The following is a 26,815-nucleotide window of genomic DNA, read 5'->3' as shown; positions in this document are numbered from 1 at the left end:
CTGGTTAGGTCTGTGGGCCAAGAGAAATAGTGCGTGCGTGCGTGTCTTGGTGCTGCAGCAGACAGATGAAAGCTCCTAGAAGCTGGCTGAGCTCTCGCTCCATTATACAGACGAGTGCCTCTATTCTCTCCCTGTCGCCACACGCACACGCACACACTCCCAGAGTTGAAGTCCACATGACTCCGCTGCCCTCTGTCTCCTCACGCCTCCAGGAGAAAGACATCAACGCACACACACACTTCTAATCTCTCACACGCAAGCAGGCGTGCCCTTCAAAGCCAAAGGAACTGGAGCAGATGAGACAAAGATGGACACGGTGGCTGTAAAGACACGAGCGGGCGTGCGAGTGTCTCCTGTGGCTGCAAGGTAACCCAACCTGTCCCTGTTTATTCCTATTCATCGCACTCCTGTCAGCAACACAGCTTGACCTTGGCTTTGTATTATGTACCTCGCAGAGAAAGTCATTAGGAGCTTTGAAGATGAATGTACAGCATCATCGGCGAGGGACTTGTGTGGCTCCGCGAGGACACAAAGGTGAGCTGAGGTAGCTTCTGCTAATTGTCACAGCTAATTTACACTAATTGTATTTATTTGCCTGCTGCCTGACCGTGGCTCATTGACTGCCGGCTTTACGGTTCAGCAGCAGTTGCGATCGGGTTCAGTTGTTGGTCAGAGCTGGCTTCCGCTTCCAGGTCTTTGGGGTCTCCCTTGTCAGTGTCTATCTAAGGGACACCAGAATGAGTAGCACTGTTAAAAAGTACTAAAAAGGGATCATACAGTTAGAAGCACTCACTACTGTTGCTTGACAGGACGGTCTATGTAATCGTTAGTTACTGTTACTGTCCTTTGCTCAATCCACAACCAGTCGCAGCAGATGGCCCCGCCCCTCCCTAAGCCTTTTCTGCAGGAGGTTTCTTCCTGTTAAAAGGGAGTTTTTCCTTCCCACTGTCGCCAACTGCTTGCTCACGGGGCTTGTCTGTGCTATTGCAGGGTCTTTATGCCTTAAAAAAGGCAATAAATAATTCAATTGTATTTTTCATTGTCCTAAATATACTAACAGGGTTCACTGTGGAGAAAATGGATAAATCGCAAAAAAATGCACTCATTGTTAGCTAAGAACAAAGTGCTTACATGCTTTTTTGCATGTAAAAAAAAAAAGAGATAATGGGCAAAAAAAAAGTGCGACAATTAGGAAGAATGGCAGTCAAGATGCTACACTTTGTCTTCTAAATGCACAAACTGTCTGGCTTAATTAGGATACGTAGGACAATCTCAAAGTAACACTCCCAGTAAAACACCCCCGACGGGAAAGCATACACAGTAATCCACAATAATACTCAAATTATCTCATTACAGTTCATTCATGTGGGATGTGCAGAATGCATTAGCTTACAAATAAAATGATTTGAACATTATTCTGGCTTTCCTGCTTCCCTGTAGGGAGTGTTTATTCTATAAAAATAAATTGTGCTTACACTTGTCAGCAGATATGCATGCTGAGTGGAGACTTACGCACGACTATGCAGAAAGGGAGATGTCTGGATAAAGGTCTTGCTAAGCATGAGATTCGTGTCTGTTGCATGCAGTGCACATCAATCTACACACATTAGACAAAAGATAAACTAAAGAAAAATCTACCTGCCTCTGAGAAGTCAGAGCATTGCAAAAAACACTGGATATTCTAATAGCCTAGGGTTCAGGCTGAAGGTTAAAGAGGAGTAACCCTAACTCTAACTTTACAGGGTTAAAGACAAGTATCTATGTTAAAATCTTAATTATTTCAGTCCAGTCAGCCAGCTCCCTAATTAGTTCAGTGTTGATATGTGGTTCTAGGCTGTGAGCTTGTCACTCCTAACAAAGAGACACCAAGCTCAGCAAAACAGGGATGACAGGGAATGGTGGTGGTGGTGGGTGGTGGGCACACTAATGAACTTCAGTCAGAGAACTCAAGTTAGAAAACATTCATTATACCAGCAGAGTATAGTTAGAGTTTGCAATCTAGGCTCTGAGCTCATCATACTCTACAAAATATGTTCTTTATAAACTGGGGAGTGATTTGTCAAGGCGGATGCTGAGGAGCAGTGATGCAGGGTTGGTACGGACATGTCATAGGTTTGGGTGGGACGTCATGAAGCTCACATGGGCGAATTTGTAGGATGTGTTTTGTATAATATATGAGAATAAAGCAGTAGCCTATACGTGGGCAGATCGATCCAATTATAGCGCAATAGGATCAATACTTAGATTTGTTTCTAGCCACTTAAGTTAAGTACAAAAATAGGTCAAAAATATACACTATGAAAATGTCTGAAGCTTTTTGTGTTGACTGTCACCTTGTTTTATTTACAGTGCTCCCTCGCTATATTGCAGTTCACCTTTTGCGGCCTTGCTGTTTCGTGGATTTTTTTTGTGCAGTTTTGCATGCTTTTTTCCCCCACAGCGCATTGTGTTCTGCATCCTGATTGGCTATAGACCATTGTCAATCAATCTTCTGTTGCGTCGAGCTTGTCAAATTTACTTAAATCTTCGATCGCTAGCAGTGTGACTCTGAAGTGCTCAAAAACTGTCTGAAATATTATTATATTACATTTGGCCTTGCCCTGTTTTTAGGAAAAAAAATGCTTCTGATGTGTTTCAGTTCATAAGAAGTGATTTTGTGGTTTTTCCTTGTGCAGTGCTTCAAGTGCACATCCACTTGTTTCTTTAAAGCCCTGCTCTGGTCACTTGTATATCCACGTTGGATTCTTTCCACTGTCTGAAAATGATAACCGTCTATCATGACTTTGATTTCTCGGGACAAGGATGAAGTTAAGTGCAAGTGATAGAGTGCATCAAGTAAGTTTGAACTCAGAGGCTGTTTTCATCCTCGGGTCTGATGCTGAGGAGGAATTCAAGCACTATAACCAGGGAATAAAGTGGAAAGTGGAACAATCTGGAATGGTATTCTGGCATTTTCATTTAATGAGCACTTTAATCTGATAGGCAGGTTAATGCATAACACTGAATGAGTGAACATGTCAGGTGCCGCAGCCTGGTGTTGCTTCCAGTGGGGGCATGGAGACACTTTCTCAGTAATAAGAAAATAATGATGTCCCGCGGTACGTTTACACCTTTAACACATCCCTTTCTCCTCATCCCTTCGGGGCGTTCATGGTGCAGATGTAAATAAAGTTGCAGTCCCACTAGCACTGCAGAAGGGGATTTAACATGACCAGAGTAAGTTTTTTGTTTTTATTTTTAAGTGGCATGTAATTTGAAATGCAGCTTGATAAATATCAAACACACAAGCTGTTTCTGCACAGTTTGTCAGAAAATGTATATCCAGTTAATGTGAAATGTAAAGAAAACTCTTAATGTGCAATGAGCGATTAGGAAATGACTGCTACAAAAAGCTAAGTACGTTAGCCAAATGAAATTTTATAAAATGGAAACTTAAATCTGACATGTAGTGGGAGAGTTTTAAAATCAGATATTGGATCATTACCTGATGGAATCCAACGTTTTTGTGACTTAAACCCCGTCGTCTGAATCTACAGATAGCAGTGAATACTAGAGTAAAAGCACAGGTCAGCTGATCACAGCCTGTGCACAAAGAAAGATCTCTTGGAGCTCACAAAATACATTATTGTGTGACTCGTGTCTAAGACATTCTTTTCCCCAAGCTGCACTGCTGCACCCAATCTTAGGGTTTCCCCACCTCCTGAATCCTACTTTAACCCCTGACCGCAACCCTTTTGAATGTAGAGAGAAGCAACAAGCAGGCTTCTCCTTTTGCTCCTGACCTGAGCTCCACCTTTGTGATGAAACTGCTGTTTCATCACTGCGCTGCAGCCTGAGAATATCAGCGAGCCTCAGTGTGAAGGCTGGGTCAGTTTAAAGATGAAGTTGGTGTTTGCCAAAGCAGAACCTGAATGCATCTCACACATCAGCATATTCAACTTTTCTACTGATACTATATGTTTTGCACTCAGGAAAATATTAGCAGTGGAATAAGAAGACATCTACAGATATCGTGACCAGAATATCTGTATTTTCAATCACAAAAATAAAGTGGTAAATGTAAGAGAGTGGGATGGCGATGCAGTGGATACAATTTTCCTTTTTGACAAAGTTTCTATTTAGGGTAGAGCTGGGCGATATGAGATTTTTTCATATCACGATATGTTTTTTTCATTTCAGTCGATAACGATATCTATCACGATATAAGCCAAATAACTATATTTGTAAGATTTAAATGTGCCGTTGCTCACAAGTAAAATGTGAAATAATCAGCAGCTTGTTTTTATTTAAATATTTATTTCCCATAATAAGTTCAACAGGGTAGATGTACTTAAGGAACATGAGACTTTTTCAGATAAATAAAGGCAAATATTGCAAACTACACAAAAGGCAGCCGCTAAAGCGTTTAAGTTTCAAAATAGAACAAACGAAACAGACTAAATTGTCAATTCCACTTAGAAACAAAATATTAATTCTAAAATAAATCTTAGTTTGTTTTACAGAAGAACAGACAAAACTGACTAACTTTTGTCAATATCAAATAAACTGAGAACTAAAAGGAAATTCTCAATCTCTCCTTGTTGTATAGCTTAGCTTTTCAAACAGTTTTAACAGTTACTTTAGTCTGACAAAAGCCGAATGACGAATTTTTGAAAACGGAGATTTTCCGTTTTCGTTTTAAAAAATAATCCCGTCCACACATAAAGGCAGAAATGAAGGAAAACGCTGCTATGAACATGCCAAAGCAGCAGGTGGCGCTAGATTCCTAACCGTGCAGAAATGTTGGCCAATCAGAAGTCTAGAAGCCTCGGTGGGAAAAAGTAAACAAAGCTGGGGCATAGAAGCAGAACCGAGTCGTATGTGTGGAGGACAGTAACTGTGTGTATATGTAAGCATTTAAACACTGCAGAGAGTAGAATTAACAGTAACAGTATTGTAGAAATTCATTTCACCGAAACAATAACGTGGCGCACAGTGTGACGCATGCACCAGTTTATTGTATTTCCAGACTTGCTTTCGGCACAATTTACAGTGCACGCTACTCTGTTTTTTGTCAGACTTGAAATAGCCGAAATACCTTCACACTACGGAACTTCTATGGCTCTTCCGTTCGACAATCTCTCCGGCATTGGAACCATCATCTGTTTTCTCTTCGGTCACGCTCGGTTGATTTTTCTAGTCGGCACACTCATTTCCTCCATTACCCGCTGGCTGCTTCCCAAACAAACACACGTGCGGCTTGGCACTTGTGCTGTACGTAACAAGTCACGCGACGTGACGCTGCGGCTGTGATTGGTTCGGCTCTGCGCTACTTAATTTGGATTGGCTGACCTTTTTTTTTTTTTTTTTGAGGACAAGAGCGGCGAGGTCTATCGCGATAGCTTAATTTCTCTATCGAGTAAAAGTTATATCGCGATACATATCGTTATCGTTCTATCGCCCAGCTCTAATTTAGGGCTGCTAATAGTTTCTTCCTGTTAGATGGGGAGTTTTTCCTTCACACTGTCACCAAGTGCTTGCTCATAGGGGTCGTCTGATTGCTGGAGTTTTCTCTCTATTGGGGTCGTTTCCTTAGAGCATAGGTGTCGAACTCCAGGCCTCGAGTGCTGGTGTCCTGCAGGTTTTAGATGAATCCTTGATTCAACACAGCTGATTTAAATGGCTAAATGACCTACTCAACATGTCTTGAAGTTCTCCAGAAGCCTGAACTAATCATTCCATTCAGGTGTGTTGACCCACGGTGAGATCTAAAACCGAGCACTGGGATTGGGCACCCCTGCCTTAGAGAATAAAGCTCAAGGTGACCGTTGTTGTGATTTGGCGCTTTATAAATAAAATTGAATTGAATTGATGGAGCCCATGGACTGATGACCGGTGGTCAGTGTCAACTGGAATAGGCTTCAACCTCCCTGCAGCCCTCGACGGATGAGACGTTAAAAACATGAATGGATGGGTATAATCAACGAACAACACAACAATATTCAGGCCTGTTTTTTTGCTGTACAAATTGGACAGAGCAGAGGAAGAATGATGGATTATTGTAGGTTTTACCATAGCATTCAAATCTAGCCTTGAGCTCAGTGCACCAGAGTTTGCATAAAGCAACGCTATAGTTTGCCTGCTTACTTTTTCTAAAGCTTGGCATTTGTCTGGGCAACGCTGTACACAACTTTCCACTCTTTCTGAGCGGATGTTATGTTTATAAATGAGACCTCAGGAGGCTGCTGGATGGGGCAGGTGGTTTAGTTTCTGCAGAGGCATACAGGTGGGATGCTGCGGGCCACAGGTTATAGTCACTCTAGTTAGTGCTGGTTGCTTGGCACGGCAACTCGCTGGAGAGCAGCAAAGCCAACAGAAATCAGTGACTCACCCTTCCTATCTCCCTCACACTCTCTCACTTTTTTTTCCCATTCCATTTCATCCACAAAGGGGGCAGAAGGCCCTCTCTCTGAGCACGGTGATGCACAGAGACATGTATGCCCAAGCATTTACATTTAGTTTCTTGCTTTTGAAGATATAGTTCTACCCCTGCCACTCATTCCAGGTGGGAAAAAAGTGAAAAGAAGTAAGTTTGGTTCCCTTCTCAGCCTCGCTCTTTGTGGATCTACATTAGCCTCTGGAGAGCAAACAGTCTGGAACAATCTCTCCCCACCAGACCTCTTTCAGTCTTTCTTTCTTTGTTATGTTTTTGCCATCCGCTCATCTTCCCCTCTTGTCCTCGCCCCGTAATCCTCCAAGATATACTTTGCTCCCATTACACGTGTGTTCCCAGTCAAAACCGATGAATTATAAATGAACGTCCATGAAGCAGAATGCCAGAGGTCTCCTGTTGCTGTTCCACACAAAAATACTGCCCAGAGGAGTGGAGGCATTATGATACGGTCATTTAACAGATGCTTTTATCTTAAGTGAACAGTAATACATGCTGTATTTTTAGCTTAGACCTCAAGGGCTTTAGCTGATTGCTGGGATTTAAGAAGCAACATACAGTTTGCTCTGCTGATGGCCAAGTCGCTGCCTTCACACCGTATTGTCTGTCCATATGTAGGGCACACGAACTGAACCTTTGGGAAAGACGTCCCATTCCATGTTATCATCTGTCAGAAAATAAAGAACTGAGCTTGTCCGAAGCCTCGGAAGAATCTAGCGTATTTGCATAAGCCTTGTGTGAAAGTGAACAGTAAACCTGTCGTTGCGGCTCCCTCATTGCTTAGCCTCCTTTTTCTTTGTGGAGCTTCACCTTCTTCTTCTCTTTCTGTTTCTTTTATTAAACTGAATCAGTTTTTCTTGTCAGAGTCCTCCCTCGCTCCATCACTTTTTAATAACCCTCCTCGCTTTAATGAGTTCTGTTATGTACACAGGGGGCAGCGGCTAGGGGCCAATTTGTGATTTCACATCAGATCAGATCAGAGAAAGCTAAGGAAATAAAAGGGGGGAAAACACACACGCACACACATACATCTTCCTGTGTGTCTCTTCTTCTTCTTCTTTTTGTGCCCACAAGAGAGAACCTTGCATCTCATCTGGGCAGCCTGGGGAATTGCAGCGCTCCCCGAGCCGCCATTTTGGAAGCATCCTGTGGAACAGCGAGTCACCGGAGAGAACTCCTTAGGGGGCGAAGGGGAGAGAGCAGCAGGAAGGGAGAGGGGAAAAAAGGCGAATGCTGGTGTGTACCCGCATGAGGTTAGTTAACTTTTTACATCTGGAAAAGCCTAATGAAGCTCTCCTGTTTGCTCTCGCCAGGTTCTGTAACTGGAGGAGTTGCAGAGAGGTGAGGGATTTAGTAATGGAATGCAAGCTGCAGAAATCCTCAACTTTCACATCGGGGCTTTGTTTATCTCTCCTAGGCAAGGGAGCAGCAGCCGACAAAGCGGTTCCACCACACACGACTCAGACAGTGTCATAACCTCGCCCATTTTAGCTTGCCTGAGAGGTACTGCGTTGCCAAGCTGGGTTTTATATGAGACCAAAGACTGTTGCAGAATCCCAAAAACGAGGATGATGATACGCTTCCTTGAGCTATTTTTCATGAGCTCTTTGTTTCCTTTAGCATTTATAATATGTGGTTGATGAAATAAACATGATATTTTCAAAAGAAAAATGCAGTAAGCTATATACACTAGGGGTGCAACGATACACGGTTCGGTTCGATACTTTGGTGTCACGGGTCGATATTTTTTCGATACAAAAAAATGTTCATGCCTTTTTAATTTGTCATTTATTAAAATTATAAATATATATTTTAACTCAAAAGTACAGTTTTAAAATTTAACCCTAACCCTTGTGCGTGTTTTTTATTTTGACAGCGAATACGCACCTGCGGACCACTTATGTGCAGCCCTGGTTATTTAGCTCGTCATATTGCAGCCACAGAAATTCTTTTGTCCATGAAACCATAAAGCTGCACTTTCTTTTTGCCTTATAGTCTGATTTGTCATAACTTCTCCGTTTTGTGGTAAGCTTTTCTTTGGCTGTCACTTCTTCACCCTGACCTGTCTTATTTGGCTCAGCAGAACTAAAATATATATCTGTCTGTGAAGGTTCTCAGTCATCCAGGTCATCGTAGTCAAATATATATCCTGCTGCTTTTACACACGCACTCACATAAGCTCAGCGATTCTCTGCGCGATCAACCTCTCACATGTTTAAGCTTGCTGCGGGAGATTTCACTTGTCATGTTTGCATAGTAAGCTAACGATTAATAAGACGATGTCAGAGGAATTGGTGCACAAATTATCATCACTCACAGATCAGTGCTGTCGCTCTCTATACACAGTTCGCACGATTGCAAAGTGAAAGCAAAAAAACAAGCGCAAATTCAAACGCGATTTCAATATGTCACATATTGACAGTGGCTCACCGATGCCAATGACATAATTACCCAGCTACATTTCTGAAAGAATGCAAAAGCATTGACATATTTTTCCTTCCTATAATAGCCCGACTGAAAAAATCGCTAGCCCCGGGACGTCGGGCTAGCGATATTGCGAGCCCTGTATCTGATTGAGGAATCACTCATCTTTGGAAAAGAGAGTTTATTACAGAGAAATGTCTCTTTCCAAAATAAAAGCTATACTATCCGCTTCTTCTGGGCTATATTCTCAGCAGCATATTAAACAGCTGTCTAAATGACTCGGCTAAAGTTAGTAGCATGCTTGCTTGTTTTTTTTCTGCTTCCACTTGTCTTTGCACTAGGATGATGTCGGCGTAAATGTGCAGTCATATTCGTTGTGTTCCCACTAGTGCTTTCAGGTTAATCTCGTTGAAATGACCTTAACGCCACAACACGGCAAATCTCCGTTAACGAGCTACCGCCGATCGCCCCGTGCATGGGGCTAGACGGCCAACACGTTAACGAGCTAACTGCGCTAACACACTAGTTCCCACCCATGTAATTGAGCATTGCATGGCACATCCAACATACTGTTTTACTTTAGTCCATGACTCGCTTACCTTCAGGGTCATACGTCACATGAAAACCAAAATAATTCCAAACGCCAGATCTGAATGAGGGTGGGGGAGGTCCATGTTGTAAGGAGAGCTTAACTTCTGTCTCGCTAGCTTGCCCTGCGCTCTTCCTTCTGACGATGCTGTCTGTGTTGAGCGCTCAGTGAATCTGCGTTCGACTCTGCACGACAGTGCAGCCTAGGCGGAGTAGTCGAACGCAGATTCACTGAGCGCTCAACACAGACAGCATCGTCAGAAGGAAAGTTGATAAAATAAATTACAAATTTTGTATTGTTCGATACATATGCGTACCGAACCGAAAGCACTGTATCGAACGGTTCAATATCGATACGAATATCGTTGCACCCCTAATATACACATATATATACAGTCCCCTCTCACCCTGCGGGCAGTCTCTCTTTCAAGCTCGGGTCCTCACCAGTGGCTGGGGAGCTTAAGGATACAGGTGATAAGATGTACCACAATGTAAGGAGTGCTCTGACACGTTGATAAATATGTTTTTTTCCTTTCTCGCTCAGTGGTTCCCAAACTTTTTTCGCTGGGCCCCCCTTTGTTTTACAGGAAAAATGTTCGCGCCCCCCTCACACACGCGCACACGCACGCACTAACACATCCTCCAACCACACACACCCATATTTTGCTCAATTGTGGTTTATTTCACACCTCAAACATTTAGTAAACAATTAAGCAATTACAGGTAGTAAGAAAATAAACTACTAACTCTTTTACGCTATGTCCGCACCTACGCGGGTATTTTTGAAAACGCAGCTGTTTCATCCACACGTAAACGGCGTTTTGAATCACCGAAAATGGAGATTTTTTTAAAACTCCTTTTTTGCGTTTACGTGTGGACGAGGAATACAGAGTTCGTCACGCAACGTCAAAGGTATTGTGCCTTTTTTTACGTCACGCTGTGCGCCATGTTATTGTTTACATGAGATGAATTGCAGAATGGCAGGTAGTCAGATTAACAGTATTTTGTGTCTATCTTCAGGTTTTACACACTTACATATAAACACACAGTTACTGTCCCTCTATTTAGAAAGGCAGAGGCGTCACGGTGTAATTATTTTACATGTAGTTGTTTTTTTCTTGTGTAATAATATTCAACATTGCTATCAATACATTTTTCAAAAACTGCCTCTCTGTGCAAAATGGGTTTAAAAACATAAACAGCTGTGGGATACTGTTTGTCTGTGATTTGAACCGGGGGAACAAATCGTGGCAGGATCAGCCTGATATTATTTGTATCCCGCTGTAACTTTACTGTATAAAGAGCTAACATCTCCAAAATGTCAGGAGTAGTTAGTCATTATAACAAGTGTTTGTGAACTAAAAATCAAGAATGTGGGATACTGTTTGTCCGTGATTTGAAGAGCCCAGCGGTGCTCCCGATGAAGGGAAAACCAATTATGCAGGTGAAACCAAAGGGAAGATTTGCTTCACCATATTTTCTAGTCTTTGGCTTAGAATGAAGTTGGTTTGGAAACATATTCAGCTATGCTTCATCTCCTGCTTTGCGTTTGTGTGGGCGCCCCGTGCTAGCAGTGTCCAAGCGTTTTTTTTTTTTTCCCTTTTCATACCGCGGCCCCCCCTGCAATGGCTCGCCCCCCCCCCCCCCCCCCCCCCCCCCCCCCCCCCCCCCCCCCCCCCCCCCACCCCCACACACCCAACCCCACATTGGGAGGCGGGCCCCACACTTTGGGAAGGTCTGCCTTAGCTGTTCCTAGCACTGCCCTCTTCTGGACAGAGATCTCAAGTGTTGTTCCTGGGATCTGCTGGAGCCACTTGCCAAGCTTGGGAGTCACTGCACCAAGGGCTCCAAGCTGGGTACAGCTGGATAGCATAATGGTAAGCCCACATCCATTTGGAACAGGAGTCATAGGTTTGACTCCCGGGGTGTCTGTATCCAGTACGGGTCTTAGGCTAGACACCTGATGCCAACCAACCTGACTCAGCTGGATTGAAGACACTTGCAGGAGAACCTGCAAATTCCACACTTCTCAAAATATTTTGACTTTGATAAACAGACAAAACGTTTAAAAAAAGATTTCCTGACAACATAGATGGAGCTCAGAGTTTGCAAACCTGAGTATGTTACCCTTGAAATACTTAAAAATAAAGTGGAAGCAAAGTGTGCTATAAGTACTCTGAGTGCTATACTCACTCACTATTCAGGGACTGTCTTCATAGTTGCTGTGAGTCTAAAAACAAGACACAAATAAAGGCCATTTGTCTTCTTTGGCTCTTGTAATGCCAAAAGAAATCCAGTTAGTAACATATAAACACAAACAAAATTCTCCTCCATGCTGTATCCCCTGGAACAGTCTGTTATCCATGCCGGGATCCAGTGCCAGGTGAGTGGAGTCGTGGGTCAAGTCTGGACCACTGAGGGCCCTCGGCTGTGCTAGTAGGGCAGAGCTCTCCATCTGTTCCCACTCACTTTACCACGACTTCATCACAATCACACAGAGGTAGAGAACAGAAGATTGAATGAACCAATGCAATGTCAATATTTTATTCTGGAGGATACCCTCCTTTGGACAATCACTTTATGTATAACAGATCAGTGCTAAAAAACTGAAGCTCTTTAAAATGATATATAAACACACCTTATTTTCACCAGAAGCACCATCACATACAGGCAAAAGAGCAATAAGTACACTGCTATAACATCCTTCAAATTCTTGGAATTTGGCCTCCAGCTTCTTCCTGTATGCATCTGTACACCATCTCAATCATGCATTCAGTTCGTGGTGTATCCTCTTCTTTTCATTCAGTACTGCTTTCAGGTAACTGGTGATCCAGGGTTTGTTGTTAGAAAAACTGCTGGAGTGTTGACAAGTCTAGGATAGATTAAAAATCTTATAATTCTGCACTGGTTTTGCATGTGTGACAGCAAAAATTGGGATAGGAGAATTATTTTCTCTCATCATTAAGGTAATCTTTTAACTAACTTTGGCTTAACGTTTCTACAAACAGGAAAACTTTAATGAATTCACAAATTTGCCAGCTACCCATGGTGTCACTTGCTGGAGCCATTTTAAGCCATTTTTGAGCAGGAAAAAACAAACAAATCTGTATGGAAAGCACATTTGAGGCTTATGATGAAGCTGCCACAGGGTGGCTATAGCTCAGGAGTTACAGCAGGTCATCTACTAATCGGAGGGATGGTGGTTTTATGTGTGCATGCCTAAGTGTCCTCGGGTAAGATACTGATCTCCAAAATGCAATTATTAAAATTATATAACTAAAAAAAAGTTTACTTTAAATTTTAGTTTACTAAAATTAGTTTAATTTATTACCAGTGCAACAAAATAATTGAGAAATGGATGAAAGAGCAGCTAAAAGAGCAGTTAGCTAACAGTAACTGCAAAGTATGAGAGCAACAAACTCGCACATAACAGACAAATGAACAACAGAAAGACTGTGGTTTAGTCGTGACCTCTGTAGCTGCTGTCATATCAGAGGAGGGAGTAAATGCCCCTAAAGTCTCACTTAGCAGCGGTCATGTCAGCTGACGAGACAGATGGCCCAGTCCAAAATATTCCAGTAATGCCCCTGAGAAGATAACACTTTAGATTATTAATATTTTTACATAAAAGCTGGGATGATATTGCAAAACTAGGATCGATGTCTCTTCAAGGCCTATTTATTAATGAAACAGCAATGCAGCTGTAGCAAAATACAGATTTGATTAAATCAATCAAATACGTCCAGAATGTTCCAGTGTTATTGGGAAAAGTACAATGTAAAATAGCAAAAAGCAAATAATTTGCATTAAATTACAGAATTGCCACTTATACCTTTATCTTTTGCATCCAAGGACACAGACATTGTAAAATTTTAAAAGTGATTTTGAGCAATATTTTTCCAGGCCTACTTTAGATTTTTCAAAGATTTTTGGGGGTTTGTTGAGCCTGATCTATGGATGAGTCAAGCATAAAAAAGACACCTAACTCAAAGGATGAACCAGTGTTTTATATACAAATAACAGACAATTTAGCAAACAACCAGTTTTAAAATGTGTCTTTAGGCACTTATGAACGGAGAGAAGTACCAGATTTTGATCCACCATTGAGTGTCATCTCAAAAGCATCTAATTAGCAACAACTACATTTTTCACCATGACAATGATCCTAAACACACTGCCGATGCAGTGAAAGCAAACCTGAATCGAAAAACACAATATGGAACACTATCAGTCATGGACCAGAGCATTATTATTCCCAATACATAGCATACAGACTATTTGTCATGCCCCTAGGCGTTGCATAGTAGCGCAAAAGGTACTCTTCCACATCCTAATAAGACACTCGCAGCCACTCGCAGCAGTAGGACACTCTTAGAGCAGAGGCTCCAGCTTTCCATTCCAGCCCTAATTCTAACCTTAACCATAACCTTAACCTTATGACGTAGTATTTTCCAAAGTGATTCAGGATTAGAAAGTGAAGAGATTTAACATACATAATGCTTTGTTAGGTTGATTTTCATGTCACACATGAAAACACATTTATAGATTCATTCCAACCCGCTCTCATGCCTCCGAATGTGTAACATACCGATGGTTTGTCACAGTCGTCAGTATGTTACGCGTTGGGATGAGAACGTGTTGCATGGATTGGCCTCCCCAGAGCCAGAACTCAAGACTATTGAAGCAGTGTGGGATTATCTTGACAAGAACAGAACAAAAGGCAGAAACATCCAAAGAAGAACTTTGAATGTCTTTCAAGAAGCCTGGAGAACTATTCCTGAGGACTGCTTAAAGGAATAGGACTTTAGAGAGCTTGGGCTTGTATAGAAGAATTATTATTGATCATTATAATTGTACAAACTTTTTTTTGGCCATATAAATGGTAAATGGTAAATGGCCTGTATTTATATAGCGCTTTTACTAGTCCCTAAGGACCCCAAAGCGCTTTACATATCCAGTCATCCACCCATTCACGCACACATTTACACACTGGTGATGGCAAGCTACATTGTAGCCACAGCCACCCTGGGGCGCACTGACAGAGGCGAGGCTGCCGGACACTGGCGCCACCGGGCCCTCTGACCACCACCAGTAGGCAACGGGTGAAGTGTCTTGCCCAAGGACACAACGACCGAGACTGTCCAAGCCGGGGCTCGAACCGGCAACCTTCCGATTACAAGGCGAACTCCCAACTCTTGAGCCACGATATAATATATATATATATAGATAATATTAATAATATATATATATATATATAGAGAGAGAGAGAGAGAGAGAGAGAGAGAGAGAGAGAGAGAGAGAGAGACTGTATTTCAATCTGTGTTTGTATGAGTTATGTATGTTTTATTAAACCACTGCATCCATTTCTCATTTTCAGACTTTGCCACAGTACTCTATGGTTGAGTCAGTTTAAACCAATCATGTTATGTCACAATAAATGAATCAGAAGACATTATGTTGCAACCTTTTCAGATTCATCCAATCAGGTTCAACAAACACAACCTTATCCTGTGTTCTTTTTCCATCTTAAATTTTCTTTTCTTTTAGCCATCAATCCTATATTTGTTTACTGGGTTCAAACAAATAAGTTGGACATGGAAATTTATTGGAGCTGCCAACACTGGCATGCAACAACTGCATCATTTTTATGCCTGGAGATGAATCTAAATATAGAATTATTCTCTTAAAATAGACTAAAATACCAGTTCTTCCCACTTTGGGCGATACAGTTACATAAAGTTTCTATCTCAGGAAAAGTTTTATAGTAGCAGCATACAGAGTGGGTTTGTGGTGTAAGATCCAAATTGCAATAGCAGAATGGGTGATTAATTGTCTTTTGTCGCGGTAGCTCCATTGCAAATGCAACAAAAGCAAAAGGAAAGGTATGCAGACATGAGCTAAACAAGCAGAAATTAATGCACTGAAGAGCTGCACCACAGATTCTGTCCAAAAAGCACAGAGCTGCAGAAATACTGTGGACAATCAATGCGGTGTAATAACTACCAGCAAAAGTGGGTTGATTTAAGCACTTCGGCTTCTCAGAGGTACTTTGTCACTAGATTTACCGATTTAGCTATTTTATGGCTTTTGTACTTTGGGTAGACAATTTATGCTACTACTAACCAGAGTCTTTAAGGAGCCATAGAGCTCATAAGCAGTCTGTGTCTTGTCAAAGACTCTCGAGTGAGGCTGTTGTTTGCTGTTACATTAGGTCTGAACTTGTGCAGTCTGATTAAAGCACAATGTCAGTTGGCTACTTCTTAAGTTATGAGAGACTTGAGCTTTGGTTTCTGCCCTTCATGTGTGCAACATAGGGATTGTTATCTCACTGTCACGGTTTGCCGGGGCAAGCCATGTGAATAATAATGGATCCAAACTGCAGGCTGCTGAAGTGGAGGGTGAGTTTATTTGCAACCAAAAGGTACAACAGACAGGGTGGCGAGGAACAGAACGGTGAAAACTCTAAACTGGGAAAACTAAATAAAACACTAACCGGAATACGAACGTGATTTGCAGGGAGAATGACCAGAGAAACAACACAGAAGGGTGGAAGGGAAATAACACAGACGAACCAGCAATTACTATGACAGAAGACACAACTTAAATACACTCAGAGAACACAGGGAGATTACATACAGGTGGGAACACAGCTGGGAGTGATTAACATGACGAGACTAGGGAGGCAAACTGAAAACACTCACATAAGACACAGACCTTCACAATAAAACAGGAACTTACACAAGAAAAGACACAAACTAAGAAACGCGGACTAGATACAGGAACACACGGGCAGAACAGAGTAAACACTAACCAGAGAATTAACAGAACCACAATCACGAAGAGAAAACACAAAACGCTGGGTCAAAAGGACCCAGGATCATGACAGTACCCCCCCGTCAAGGGCTGGCCCCAGACAGCCCAACACAAGAACACCAAAACAAAAGAAAACCGCCCAAAGCAGAAAACAACCCGACCAGGGCGGGCGGGGGACCCAGGAAGGAGGGCCAGGCAAAACAAAACCGGAGCACCAGAAAACCAAAAGAAAAGAAGCACACCAAAGCACAGGAAAACAGAGAACAAAACCAAAAAAAACCCCAATAAAACAAAACACACCATAGCCCAAGGAAAATGGAGTCCAAAACAGAAGGGTCCAGGGGGCCGGCCAGGAGGCCGACAGCACAGGAGTCCAAGACAAAAAGAGTTCAGGGGGCCGACCGTGCGGACGGCAACGGCGGCGACTGTGGACACAGTTCGGGAGGCCGGCCGGGCGACGCACAGGAGTCCAAGACAAAAAGAGTTCAGGGGGCCGACCGTGCGGACGGCAACGGCGGCCACTCAAGCGATGGTGATCCGGACCAGGCGAGGCTGCAGAGGCTGGACCAGGCGAGGCTGCAGAGGCTGGACCAGGCGAGGCTGCAGAGGCTGGACCAGGCGAGGATGAAGACTCGGATGAAGCTGGACCAGACGAGGATGAAGACTCGGATGAAGCTGGACCAGACGAGGATGAAGACTCGGATGAAGCTGGACCAGACGAGGATGAAGACTCGGATGAAGCTGGACCAGACGAGGATGAAGACTCGGATGAGGCTGGACCAGACGAGGATGAAGGCTCTGAGGCTGGACAAGACGAGGCTGAGATGATGCTGCAGCCGGTGAGGATGATGATGATGCTGCAGCCGGCGAGGATGATGATGATGCTGCAGCCGGCGAGGATGATGATGATGCTGCAGCCGGCGAGGATGATGATGATGCTGCAGCCGGCGAGGATGATGATGAAGCTGCAGCAAGGCGAGGATGTGAAGCTGCAGCGGCGATATAACTCAGAGGTGAACGGCTGACCTCAGGCGGAAGGTGCTGGACGGGCCCCTCGGGCCCTCCAGCGGACGACAGTGAGGCTGAGACGGGCCTCCTCGGGCCCTCCAGCGGAGACAGGGGCTGAACGGGCCCCTCGGGCCCTCCCAGCGGAGACTGGAGCTAAAGCGGGCGGCCCTCGGACCCTCCAGCGGAGACAGGAGACAAGACCGGAGCGTCCCTCGGACCCTCCAGCGGAGACAGCGAGGACTGAACGGGCCTCGGACCGCGTCCCGAGCGGTGAGGCCCTGCCCCAGCGGAGACTAGGAGCAAGGCCGGAGCGGTCCCTCGGACCCTCCAGCGGAGACAGGGACGAAGGCCGGAGCGGTCCCTCGGACCCTCCAGCGGAGACACGAGACGAAGGCTGGACGGGCCCCTTGGACCCTCCAGCAGAAGCCATCACAAAGCCAGCAGGCATGGAGTCCTCTGGCAGACACGAAGGCAATGGGTGCTGTGCTGAGCACTGGCCCTGCTCAGACAGCACTGACACGGAGTTGTTCTCTGAGGGCTGCTTAATCTTCAGGGGTCCAGAATCAGCTGGGGACTGAGACCTAGCCTCTGGGGAAGCCCTGGAGTGCAGAACGGTGCCTGAAGCAGCTAAAGCGCGAGAAACTCCCTGACTGGACCTTAAATTTTCTCCCTGCATGGAGTGAATGAGTGGAACCGGTAATGCTGGAGCCAGAGCTACGGGTAGCGGGGGCACTGGAGCTACTGGGGCCTGCGCTACAGGCGGCACTGGAGCTACTGGGGCCTGCGCTACAGGCGGCACTGGAGACTGAACTGAAGGTGGCACTGGAGACTGAACTGAAGGTGGCACCGGAGACTGAACTGAAAGTGGCACAGGAGACTGAACTGAAAGAGGCACAGGAGACTGAACTGAAAGAGGCACAGGAGACTGAACCGAAGGAGGCACAGGAGACTGAACTGAGGGTGGCACTGGAGACTGAGCTGAGAGGAGCACTGGCTGCGGGGGAGCTAACTGAGCTGAGAATGGCTGCGGGGGAGCTAACTGAGCTGAGAATGGCTGCGGGGGAGCTAACTGGGCTGCCGGTAGCTGCACAGGCGATAAGCAGCTCGCGTTGACATCCGCCACACAAAACACAGCCCCTGAATGAACAGTCAAAAAGTCTAGAAAAGACACAGAGTCCTCACTCACCACAGCCGGCGAATTAGAAGTCTGAACGTCCGGCTGTGGGGTGGCGCGCAGGCGGCGCGATCGGCGTTTCTTCCCCGCAGACGGCTCCGACGGGCCTGGAAAAACCGCATCCGATGGGTGAGGCAGACGCGGCTGCTCCGGGGTGGCTGTAGTTTGTTGCTGCAGGACCCAGTCCGACAGTTCCCGAGCTTGCGCCGCCTCCCGGGCTTCATACAAGTTGGCCAATAAGTCCAAACATCCTCTGACCTGGCGGAGATAGGGATTTCTGTTGAGGATTGCCTCAATACCATTTATCCCAACGATCCTTGCTCTCGTATTCGAGGTGTGGGTTAGCCAGTCGACCAGGCGTTGGACTTGCATCAGATCCCTCTCCCCGGGCAAGTCTGCTGGATCCATGTTGTGGCTGGTTCGTACTGTCACGGTTTGCCGGGGCAAGCCGTGTGAGAAGTGGAGGGTGAGTTTATTTGCAACCAAAAGGTACAACAGACAGGGTTGTGAGGAACAGAACGGTGAAAACTCTAAACTGGGAAAACTAAATAAAACACTAACCGGAATACGAACGTGACATGCAGGGAGAATGACCAGAGAATCAACACAGAAGGGTGGAAGGGAAATAACACAGACGAACCAGCAATTACTATGACAGAAGACACAACTTAAATACACTCAGAGAACACAGGGAGATTACATACAGGTGGGAACACAGCTGGGAGTGATTAACATGACGAGACTAGGGAGGCAAACTGAAAACACTCACATAAGACACAGACCTTCACAATAAAACAGGAACTTACACAAGAAAAGACAAACTAAGAAACGCGGACTAGATACAGGAACACACGGGCAGAACAGAGTAAACACTAACCAGAGAATTAACAGAACCACAATCACGAAGAGAAAACACAAAACGCTGGGTCAAAAGGACCCAGGATCATGACACTCACTCTGAATGAAAAAAAAAAAGAATATTACATTTAAATAAAGATTCTCAAAATTAATACAAGGATCTACATTTCATGGAAGGGGAGTAAACATACTAAATGTATGCTTAGTATCTGTACTTCCACTCATTGGTCCCTTCTGTCTGAAGCAAAATCTGTGTCAAACTAGCCAGCAGAGACAGAGCTATACAACGCCTAAGAATGAAATAACCAGCAGCAGATTATAATAAATTCCTTCATTTATCATTCTTTCCCAGGGCTCAGTTGAAAAGAGTTTTAAAACCTTAACATCTTAGTGTGGCGCCTTTGGCAATGTAAGCACTTTATCTATGGCTAAAGGTAAACAGGGAGATTTGCTAAATCTCTTTTGATCTAAAATTCCATCAACCAAATTGTTTCATTTCTTTTTCTTTTTTTTCGGCCCAGATTAATAATGATTAAGTAATACTTTGTTGATCCCGGGGGAAATTCCCTTTCCTCTCACCTCTTGGAGATTAGAGGTCAGGGGCTGTAATGGAAGATCATCCCTGGGGCGCACAGGGATTCTTTGAATTGAGGAGTAAAATTATGTGGTTTGGAAACATTTTCCAGCTCAAGGGTGTTCTCCGGTGTTATTACACGAAGCAAAAAGGATTAGATTTTCCCACAATTTACTCACATGATATATATTTTTCACTTGACATGAAAATAGTACAGTTGTCACCACGTGTCGAGCTCTTAAATTTTGTCATGTTATATTAATTACAAGAGATCCACTCACTTTAATGTGGAATGGTGGAAACAACAAAACACGTTCAAACCCGAAGACGCTTCCAACAACTTTCTGTTTATCTCGTGCATAAGTTTAATTGACTTGATGTTATACTCTGATATTACCTGAACAATTTTTCCTGCAGTTTTCTGCTTCCCCCCCCCCCCCTTTTTGTTTAAATATGGGCTTTACTGAACCCCAAAATATGTCGAAACAACGAACACGTGATTTTATATTCGTCACAAGCTGTTCGAGTTCTGTGGCCGGCTTTGGTGTTTGAGCTTTCCTTCATGATGCTTGCATGTCACAAACTAAAAAGAGCAAAGTCACGTGACCACAAACTGGCTAGTTTCTTTTAAAGAGGACAGTGCACACTGGGGTAACACGAAAATAACCAAAATGGGCATGATTATGTCAATTAGAGAGTCTGAATGTCAGTTTGTTTTGATTCATTTTTGATTAATTGCTCAGTCCTATTGGGGACATTGTGGTCATAAAGGGATGGACATGGTCAGCAACAATACTTGTGTAAGCTTTAGCATTTAAATGATGTTCAGCTGGTGCTAATGGGCTCAAAGAGTGCCAAGAAAATAACTCCCACACCAATTACTCCTCCAACAGCAGCCTGAGCTGTTGATAGAAGGATGGATCCATGCTTTCATGCTGTTTACGTCAAATTCTTATCCCACCATCCACATGTTGAGGTGAAAATCAGGACTCATCAAACCAGGAAATGTTTCTTTAAATTTGTTATTTCCCACAGCCCCACCAGGTTTACCGCATTTCAGTATTGGCTTCAGTTTCCCACCTGAAGACTGCACTGTTTAAAATTATAATTGTTATTATTATTTTATTTCCATGCTTTCTATATGGATCTGTGCCTCCTCTGCTCTTGACTTAAATTATTATGGGTTCATTTATTCTACCATGTTAGTCATTTATGAGTTCTGGGTGTGCACATCGTGCTCTGTTTTTTCTTTTTGTGGGTCATATTTTTCCTTTTTTTAACTGACATAAATGTTGTAGCTCTCTTCTCTCAGTTAGCAGTGATCCTTCCAAGATGACCGAGTATTTACAGTGGTGACAGATTGCTCACTGGCCAAGCTCTCTCCTGAACTAAGGTGCTAAGTGAGGCACTGAGGGACCCAGCACGAATGTCTAACAGCCTGGTGTAAAACTGACTGAACCGAGAGGAATGGAGGAGTGATGGAAAGACAATCTGCTCTGACCTAATGGTATCATCTGTTGTGAAAGAGTGTGGTGCAGTCCAGGGCTGCTTTGGCCTGGTTGCATTTATCTGATTTGGACTCTGCAGGGATTCCAGACTGTCTGATATCTAAGGGATCTGTGACATTCTTTTTGTGGTAGTAGTTTACATTCATTATTTGGCAGCTTGGCCAAGCTGTCGAGGTTTCTTGTCTCCAAATCGAAGCTTGAAACACGTTTTTAATGGCTATGATTACAGAGTGTGGAAACCATGTAGTGGGCAAACACATGCCTCTAAGGTCTACAAGAACGCAGCTTTTCATTCCATAGGCCGGAATTATCTGATTAATTCTCCTTCTCTGTCTAGGACAGCTGCTGAAATCACTGAGTGGAAAAAAAGAACAACAAAATCTGTGGACCATCCATGATCCCAGTTATTAGACAATGGAGTGACTCTGGGATCAGAGGAGGAGATGTGATGCTCTGGCTGGAGCTCCACAGGCCACAGAGATGACACATGGATAAACACCATGCCAGCAACATGATGACATGATGGGGCCTTAATGATAGTTCTTAGCACTTCATTCTCATCAGGGCTGTCAAGTCACAAAGGTTGACTTTGACTCCCTGTTGGAGCTCAGTCTGGGGGGAGTTATTTTTTTCTCCTTATCTTTCCTTGTGTGGTGCATTTTTCCATTGTTATACCTCTCTGACCTGTCTTCCCCATGTGATGTTTTGTGTAATGTATGTATGGTCGGAGGGTAAGATGGCGCCGCCATTGCGTGCAATAGGTCCCCTTGTGGGACTAATACAGGTATATCAAATCAAATCAATTCAAAATCAAAAATTCATTTTTTGTTTTTCCATAATGCTTCTTCTTCTACAATAATTATAGGATTTGGAAGTGGTAGTTGTTGTGTTAGTTTTTTTTGCAGCTTTTGTTTATTAAATTATAATATATGAAATTCTAATGTATAGTGTACCTTTGCAATCTGCAGTGAAATAAACAAAATCTTTCCTAAAACTTAATCTTAAATGCATATTGTGATTTTTTTTTAAGATAAATTTTGCAGTTCTTGACACTGTATTCGGAAGATTTTCTGCATGTCTTCTTCTGTAACTTTCACTCCTCTGTCCAGTGAACCACAACCCTCTCACTCTTGACAATAAAGGTGTATTTTGCCTCTTTTCTATGTGTGCGCAGAGGATGCTTTCCAGCATCTCCAGCCATTAAAAAAAAAACTGTCTGGGCTGCAACCCAACACTTGCAAACAGGGCCAGTTGGGTAGCTCACTCTGCCAGATCCTCACGCCGGATCTCTCCATAACGACCTCCCCTCCCTCCTCCATCTTTGGTATTGGGGTCACGTTTCCCTTCATTGACAGGAAAGACTTCTTTAGAGGGCGGATTAAAAGGCCTCCAAAGCGATTCTGATAGGAGGTGTCTGGCAGCCGATGTTGCTGGCTGATATGTCACAGCACTCAGGAGTGGAGAGGAGACGTGGGGGGAGACAGAACAGGAAACTGCTGATTGGCTTTGACCGGGTGCACAGGTGTGTGCGTGCGTGTAGCCTTCTGTGCGCACGTGTGTTGCAAAAGGGCATTTTGCGCTGACCGAAGATGAAAGGATAACTGTCGTTAGTCTTCTCCTGTGATGGCTGATTAGAGTGATGCAATTGTCTGCAAGAAAGGGCCACAACAACATATGATCAAACCTGCATCGATATACAGATGTGAAGATCAGAGGACACGAGCACACACGCACAGGCATAGCAACTGTCCGCATCTCAAATCATGAAACATATCCTTTGACGTCATCCAATTTTGGAAAAGAACACTCCACCTTACTGTCAATTGCCAGATCACCAGCTGGCTCATCTCAAGTATTCTTCGTTAGATCTGAGAGAGTAATGAGGGTGTGTGTGTGTCTTTGTGTGTGCACATTGCGGTGGTTGGGGTGGTACTCTAATGGCAGATGAGTGACCCAGTCAGAAAAGGTCAGCAACACTACAGGGCTGATGTGGCGAGGCACCCTCCACTCACTGACTAATTAAATGTCAGTGCTTCAGACTGGATAGAGAAGAGAAGCTGGAGGGGGAGGAGGATGGGGGCAGAGTGGGGTTTGGGAGGAAAACACAGGAGAGAGTGGCAGATAGGTAGACAGGGAACGGACCTCGTTGTAAATGTCACATGTTACATAAGGCTGGGCTCTTTGGCAGTGGAGAGTTTAGGACTTAAAAAAGAAAAAGAGAAACACTTTTGGACAGATGGTTTCTGAATGTTGGAGATTTTTCGAGCGCCGAGCTGCAAAATGACTAGTTTTATTTTTATCTCTGTCACCATGTTAGCTCTGTGTACTCATTATATACAGACTTTATCTAAAAGATGGCTGCACCTTCTGGCTGAGGAAAGTGAGCTTCTTTCCTCCTATGTTCTTTGTAATGGCAGGGGATTGTTGTAGAGTGGTATAGAAGTCTGTGATAATTCTTATCTTAGAAGATCATTTGGTCTGAATTGTAAGTTTTCAGTATTATTCATTGTAACATGATGTTCCTTTTGTAAATGATGGTTAATACTGGAGTCAAAAAAGACAAAACAGGCTCTGATTTTAGGGTTGGTGTCTGAGTTAGATCCATCGCTTTTCATGTCCAACTTTAGATCACCGAGATGACGATGGTGAAAATGCTGAGTTTGAGGTGTCATAACAGAGCATCTTTAAAATAATGAGAGACATTATGACCATCTGCCTAATATTGCATTTTGCTGCCAAAACAGCACTGACCCATGGAGGCATGGACTCCTACAGACCCCTGAAGGTGTGCTGTGGTATATGGACCAAGATGTTAACAGCAGATCTGTCACGGCTGGGATGGCCGGTGTGTTTATGAAACGCTCCCAAAAGTAGACATGGGAGAAATGAACTTACTGTTTAAAGAAAAGGCGAGCTTTTATTAAAGCTGATAACATGAATCCAAACACAAGACAAAACGAACAGTGGTGAAAACTAAAACCTAAACTGGAAAAAACTAGATGATAATAAATGTGACCAAGAGAGACATGAACACGATTCTGAGCAGAAGCTACGAGACAAAACCTGAACATGTCCTGAACAGAATCATGAAACACTTGAAACCTGACTTGACAGACAACCTGACACTGAACAAAGGAAGACTTAAATACACAGAGGGGTAATGAGGTAATGGAAACACCTGGTGAGACACAGCTAACCCAAATGAACAAGACGCCACAGGGGAAGCAAAGCCAAATGCACTGAACATGGAAACTCAATACTTACAAAATAAAACAGGAAATATGGAGAGACATGAACTGGGACACACAAGCTTGACAAAGAGAGAGGGAGCGAGAGAGGGGGAGGGACACAGAGGAGAGAAACACAAGGAAAACAAGGATAGACAAGGAGATAACACAACTAGACTAAATTTGAACTAAACACTAACTAAGAATAACACCACAAGAACTGAACATATTTCAATATAATCTAAGAAACCAAAATTACAAATAAAAAAAAAAAAAGCTGGGTCACAGACCCAGCCCCCTGACAAGATCCTTTAAGTTGTGAGGTGTCGGCTCTATGGATAGACTTGCTTCCCACAGATCCTCCTTTAACTAGATCGAGATTTGGAGGCCGAGTCAACACTTCAAACTCTTTGTTGTGCTCACAAAACCATTCCTGAACCATTTTTCTCTGTGGCAGGACGCATTATCCTGCTGAAAGAGACCACAGTCATCAGGGAGTACCGTTTCCATGAACGGTGTGTAAAGGGTCTGCAGCAATGCTTAGGCAGGTGGTATGTGCCAAAGTAACATCCACATGAGTTCTGTTGGGAAACCTAGGGTCCTGTATCCAACTCAAGAAGGCAATGCCCAAACACTGTCTTATTCCAATAATGCATCCTTGTGCCAGGTGTTCCCCAGGTAAACAACGCGGACACTCCACCGTCTACGTTACTTAGGACGTCAGCATGGACACCCTGACTGATCTGAATTAATAAACATTATTAATTAAAACCTTAGTGGGTCTTAAAATTACATCAATACAACCTTATTTAACAAAAATGAAACTAGTGCAGAAGCAGGGTGTGAAAACCAACCTTACTGCTTCCATAGGAATTAAGTGGCTGATGAGCAGTCAGGTGTTGCTAAACAAATGCACTTGATTAAGTGCATTTGTTTAGCAGCTTTGATCTGATCAAAGTTTGTTACTCTCAAGTCTTAAATGGTGGTGCAGTAGTTGTACTATCACACCACAGCACAAATGTTTAGTACCAGGTCTCACCTGTTTGGCTGGAACACTCTGTGTGGAGTTTCCCAGCTTCTTCTCACAGTCTGGCTAATGGTTATTTGAAATTGTTTGCAGGTGTGCACATGAAAAGCTGCCTGTTTGTCTGTTTCTATGTGGCAGCCCTGATGCTCTGATGGATTTTTGGGTTGTCCATGCCATGGTTCTGGATCTTGAACCCAGGACATTAAATTTTAGGCTTTTTAGATCCTGTTTTTCTTCTTCTTCTTCTTTTCTATAGTTGAAGCATTTATTTCTGTTGATTCAGTAGAGATCCTTACTCTGTGTACCTGTTAGGTTTTGAGTTAGTCTTACTTGGGGTGGCTGTGGCATAGAAGGGGTTGGTGGTATTTCAGTCTGCGCACAAAAGTATCTTTTGGCAAAACAGTGAACCCTGAGTTTCTCCCAGCGTGTTCACTGGCATGTTAATGCAGGAAAGAAAGCACTTAGACAAAGAAACAAGTGCTTGTGTGAATGAGGCTTGTAGGGTAAAGTGTTGTGGGTGCTCAAGCAGAGTGTAAGAAGTGGTATAGTAGAACCTGTCCATTCAGTTTAAGTCTGTTTGAGTTATGACTTTCTCTAGTCTACCCTCGTGTGTCAAGTTCTTCTGTGTCTGGTGTTCTAGTTAATCATGTCCTCTTTTATTCTGGTAATCTTGTGTTTTATGTCTCACTTGACTTCCTCCTTTGTCATCTCGATTGGTTTTAGCTCTCCCTTGTGTACCCTTTTGTGTAAAAATGGTGCTGTCTTCCCTACTGGAGTCTTCCTTTCATGGACATTATTTTGAACACCGTAATCGTCCTGAATGAAGGTTCACTTTTCCTTTAATCTCGCCTGCCTGCGACTGTCCGTTTAGGTCCCTTTGCCTGTAATTCATGAGATCCCAGGGTGTTGCCTCCCTTCGCCTTGTGACGACAGGGATTGGCGTCCCTGCAACCCTAAGTTGGACAAGTGGTTAAGAAAATGGATGGATTGATTTCTTAGTGGGAATATACACCCAGGAATCTTACAACATCAAACATTTCCTTAAGAACAATTCTGAGAGAATTCATTTCCATAACAGGCGAGCTCGCACAACATTACAACATACCGATTTTGGCCATTTCCGAAGACAAATTTCCTGTGAATTGCAGCAGTTGGGAAAAGCATCAGTGAAAAGCAAAAGGTTT

At 43.7% G+C, this 26,815-nt stretch overlaps 1 long non-coding RNA gene across 1 annotated transcript; it reads left to right on the top strand.

Annotated features, from left to right (window-relative positions):
• On the top strand, window positions 1–22,016 carry LOC102291519. Its single transcript, XR_317268.3, has 3 exons — window positions 1–366; window positions 456–534; window positions 21,715–22,016. It is a non-coding gene; the product is annotated as an uncharacterized LOC102291519 (long non-coding RNA).
• The last annotated feature ends 4,799 nt before the right edge of the window (window positions 22,017–26,815 follow it).

This window comes from Haplochromis burtoni, unplaced genomic scaffold (assembly GCF_018398535.1).
Source record: "Haplochromis burtoni strain Fernald_Lab_line unplaced genomic scaffold, NCSU_Asbu1 Contig_339, whole genome shotgun sequence".
NCBI classification, from domain to species: Eukaryota; Metazoa; Chordata; class Actinopteri; order Cichliformes; family Cichlidae; genus Haplochromis; species Haplochromis burtoni.
This window is presented reverse-complemented; position numbering and strand designations above follow the sequence as displayed.